Raw genomic sequence first — 5,000 nt, 5'->3', positions numbered from 1 at the left:
CTAGAATAGAGAAATAATTGAAAAAAAAATATAGAATAGATTCGGGGTCTTAGTAATCATTTGATAAAGTATATTCTTCAACCTTTTTGGAGTGGGGGTTCGATGGAAGAATTCTTAGAACAACACAGCACAGTCAACCCCATTTGTTAGAACATCTTCCTTTGAGTCTCTGCACCTATCCTTTTTTTATTGTTGCTTTCTGAATCTTTATTTTTTGCTTTTGACAAAAGGAGTTGGCTCAGGATTGCCCATTTTTATTAATTCCAGGGTTTCTCTGAATTTGAAAGTTTTCACTTAGTAGGTCTCCATACTAAGGCTCAAGCCAATTAAGTCCGTAGCGTCTACCGATTTCGCCATATCCCCCCTTTCTTTTTAAGATTAGGATCTCCATGTGATGTCCTTCCCTTTTATTCTTTCATTTCTGACGGAACCGTCGAATTCATTAGATTTAATATGGCTTACTATACCGAAAAATGCTTTTGCCATTTTCCTTTTTTTTCTATCTTCCTTCATCTCTATCGGAAGTCTCCATTTGACTTTGATTTTGTCTAGTCAGACATGATTCTATCCTTTCTGTAGCTACAATTCAATATCGAGGGATATATACCATCTATATCCTCCGCCCCGTTCATTTTTGTATGCAATTTTGAATACTCAAAGGGTCGATTCTTTTTTTGTCATCATAGTCTACGGCTGCACACAGAAGAATATCTTATTTTATTATGGTAATATAATCCAGAGTTCTTCTTTATCGATTCTCATTTTTTTATTCTTGTTTATTTTAGGTTTTCTTAAGGCAGACTCTTATAACTCTAATAGTTATCCATTTCATAGATATAATGAAATTAGAATTATTGTCATAATGAATTTTTGTTTTAATTTCGATTTGAAATGGATTTGAAAAATAAAAAGAAAATTTCATATAATTTCTAAATCTAATTGAAATAGAATCGAATCGTTCTAGACGAAAAATAGAATCTATATAGAAAGAAAAAAACTAAAGTAAATATTTCTATTTATTTGATATTTGATTTGAAATATTTCTTTCAAATTTATATCATAAAATAATAAAAATGAATAAGCTTACACTAAAATGTAGTTTATTGAATGCCAGTGCATGTATAATTTCCGGGAGCCCGCTTAGCTCAGAGGTTAGAGCATCGCATTTGTAATGCGATGGTCATCGGTTCGAGTCCGATAGCCGGCTTTTTCGATTTTTATTTGGATTTGTGCTTTTTATATATTTTTTTCTTTGTTCTTCGATTTCAAAGAAAAAAATAACGATCGATTATGTTGTAGAAACTTCCACCTAGGAATAAAAAGAAAAGGGTTCAAGCTCGACAGACCAAATCGGGAAAACTCTTTCTTTTCCTTTTTCTTTTTACTTACATATTTTAATACAAAATAAAATATAGAATATTCTATATATTTTGTATATGATGTATATACAACCCATTTCATTATTCATTGGAATCCAACACTTCAGTGGATTTCATTTCATTTATCATTTAGTTCAGTTTTACAAAAAAATCGAATATATATATATATAAATAGAAATAAAGAAAATAAATAAAGAAAGGAGTCTTTATGTCGCGTTACCGAGGGCCTCGTTTCAAAAAAATACGCCGTCTAGGGGCTTTACCCGGACTAACTAATAAAAGGCCTAGAGCCGGAAGTGATCTTAGAAACCAATCACGTTCCGGGAAAAGATCGCAATATCGTATTCGTCTAGAAGAAAAACAAAAATTACGTTTTCATTATGGTATTACAGAACGACAATTACTTAAATACGTTCGGATCGCCAGAAAAGCCAAAGGGTCAACAGGTCAGGTTTTACTACAATTACTTGAAATGCGTTTGGATAACATTCTTTTTCGATTGGGCATGGCTCCGACTATTCCTGGAGCCCGCCAATTAGTTAACCATAGACATATTTTAGTTAACGGCCATATAGTAAATATACCAAGTTATCGTTGCAAACCCAAGGATACTATTATGGCGAGGGATGAACAAAAATCCAGAGCTCTAATTCAAAATTCTCTTGATTTATCCCCCCGTGAGGAATTACCTAAACATTTGACCCTTAACCCATTTCCATATAAAGGATTAGTCAATCAAATAATAGATAGTAAGTGGGTCGGTTTGCAAATCAATGAATTGCTGGTGGTAGAATATTATTCTCGTCAGACGTAACCCTAACTAAAATACAAAAGAAAGGGGTTCGGACAATTTGGCCCCTTTCATTTGGAAAAGGAAAATTACTTAAGGTTAAAAGTCGGGGGTTTGCCCCAGATTTTCTCCCGCTCATCTATTCTATCCCATCCCGGTTTTTTCCTATTCATGTATCCTAGATACACATAAAAATTTTCACTCCTTGTCTATTCTTTTATTTCCAGTATTTTAGGTATCGCAGCAATTCGAAATAGAAGAAATATATATCAAAATACAAGAAGGATCTAACTCTTATGTTCTAAATAAAGTATTTCTTGTTATTTGATTTGTTAAAGTTAGAAATGTTGGCGAATTCAATCAGGTGAAAGTAAAAGACGGAAAGAGAGGGATTCGAACCCTCGGTAAACAAAAGCCTACATAGCAGTTCCAATGCTACGCCTTGAACCGCTCGGCCATCTCTCCTACACAACGATTATGACTCATAAACCGAAGAAATAGCGAGCCAATACTATACTATTTGACTATAAACAAACTAATAATAGAACGTAACGAGTAGTAATGTAATAGAAGATTTTTTCGAAAAAATCTTTCTTCGTAGGAGTTAATTAAAATAAAAAACAAGTTTTTCCTTGTTATATATATATTTATTGATTCATATTTGCGAAGATGATGTTCCTATCTTTTATTCTATATCCGATATTTTCATATATAATATACCAGCTTCAATTAATTAATTGAAACGAATCGAATCAACGGATTGCTGGGTTTATGGTTTTTAGATTATAGACGATTAATGGATCCTCTTTGATCATGGTTCGATTTTTATTTCGACTAGAATTCCATAAAATTCTCAAAAAAAATTAGAAAATTTCCGTCTAGTTTTAAAGTGCTCACCAACAAATTTCTTGAATTTCCCAGCTATTCTATTTCCATCATAGAATGATTATTCGATTCTCTTTCTTTTCGTCTTTTGATCAAAAAAAGTTTTGATCTGATCGAAAAATTCTTTGATTCTTCCGCTTCGATGAAATCGGAATAGCTACTATACTACTCGATTTGATTTGTATGAATTCAAATGGGATTCAACTCTTTTTTATTGATTGTTGAAAAAGGAGTTTGGGGCATTTGGAACAATTCGAATAAATAAAATAGAAGTATACGTAGTAGTCAAAAATTTGTATCTTTATTGAAATTTTTTTGTTTGGAAAGGAATCCGTTTTTATGTTATTTTGTACTGTACAAATTCTTTATTTGTGTAATCGTTTTCCCACTAAGGGGTAATGAGAAGAATTTTAGAATGGATTGATACCTATGCCTAGATCGCGGATAAATGGAAATTTTATTGATAAGACCTTTTCAATTGTGGCCAATATCTTATTACGACTAATTCCGACAACTTCAGGAGAAAAGGAGGCATTTACTTATTACAGAGATGGTGTGATTTGATTTTCTTTATTATTTAGTTTCTTTTTACTGCTCTTAGTCTTATGAGAAAAGCACACACTTCGGGATAGTAAAGAACAAATATTCTTATTCCATATTATAGAAACAAACCTACGCTTCTTGAAGGTGAAGTTTACAAATAGAACGATTCCTTCCGTCGTGTATCCCCGATTGATGCAACCTCAAATACTATAGCTTCATTTATAGATTTTTGTATTGAACGAAAGGTTACACCTTTGTGTTTTGTATTACAGGTCAATCCTACTTCCTAGTAATATAGTACCAATAGGCGGCATAGGGGAAGAAGCACTACACCTAGCAATCGACAACACAAAAGCTTTGTTAAAAATTACTTACCTACTCCCTTTCTTATCTGGGTTAGGACTAACAAGAATGGTTGGGCCAACAAACATCCATCTCGTTCGTACTTTGGATACCCGTATAACCATCGAAGACTGTTGAAGTGACTATTTCCTGGAAATTAGGAGGCGTTGAGGACAAAGGAATTGTTGAAGTTATCCTTTCTATTTAGTATCAAGACACTTGATTCTAGTAAAAGCTCTTGCGCAAGAAGGTTGGCTAGATATTTTTTGTAAAAACACTAGCCCCGCTCAGTTCATAATGAGAATGTTTTAATCCCTTTTGCCATGTATTTTGAATTCTCATTATGTATATTATATTTAAAGGAGGAGCCGTATGAGGTGAAAATTTCACGTACGGTTCTGGAACGGCGATTCTTTGAATCGAATAACGACCGTAACGGATGTCAGCTCAATCCGAATGAAATTATGCGGAAGCTTTACAGAATTATTATGAAGCTATGCGACTAGAAATCGATCCTTATGATCGAAGTTATATACTCTATAATATAGGCCTTATTCACACAAGTAATGGAGAACATACGAAAGCTTTAGAATATTATTTTAGGGCACTAGAACGAAACCCATTCTTACCACAAGCTTTTAATAATATGGCAGTGATCTGTCATTACGTGCGGCTATCTCCACTATAGAAAGAAAAAAGAAGACCAAATTTTCTAGTAAATACTAAAAAAAGGATCGCTACAAATGCATCGTCCAAAACGACGATTTCTTTGAGCTGTAGCAAAGAAAAAAACTTTATACTAATAGAAGTAAAAATATGCCTAGATACTTTTTTCTATATCTATGGATAAAAAAAAAAGATCTAATTGATAGAGAGGAAGCACCGTAAAGATCAATTAATGAGGTTTTGGTCCAATACATTAAGAAAAGAACTGCTTACTTATGCCTATATAGAAATATAAGATAGAAAAAGTTAGGAATTAACTTATGTAATAGAGTCGATCCACTAAGACTGAGGTTTTGAGCGGCGGTGTAGGATCAAATCCCAAAGATAGTAAGTCT

At 33.0% G+C, this 5,000-nt stretch overlaps 2 non-coding genes across 2 annotated transcripts; one reads left to right on the top strand and one right to left on the bottom strand.

Annotated features, from left to right (window-relative positions):
• The first annotated feature begins 1,134 nt into the window (after positions 1–1,134).
• TRNAT-UGU (transfer RNA threonine (anticodon UGU)) lies at positions 1,135–1,207 on the top strand. Its single transcript has one exon. It is a non-coding gene; the product is annotated as a tRNA-Thr (tRNA).
• A 1,340-nt stretch (positions 1,208–2,547) lies between these two features.
• On the bottom strand, positions 2,548–2,634 carry TRNAS-GGA (transfer RNA serine (anticodon GGA)). The gene has a single exon. It is a non-coding gene; the product is annotated as a tRNA-Ser (tRNA).
• Positions 2,635–5,000: the final 2,366 nt, after the last annotated feature.

Source organism: Chenopodium album, chromosome 11, assembly GCF_948465745.1.
Source record: "Chenopodium album chromosome 11, dcCheAlbu1.1, whole genome shotgun sequence".
Classification (NCBI taxonomy): domain Eukaryota; kingdom Viridiplantae; phylum Streptophyta; class Magnoliopsida; order Caryophyllales; family Amaranthaceae; genus Chenopodium; species Chenopodium album.
Note: the sequence above shows the minus strand (reverse complement) of the source record. Positions and strands in the feature narration are given on the sequence as shown.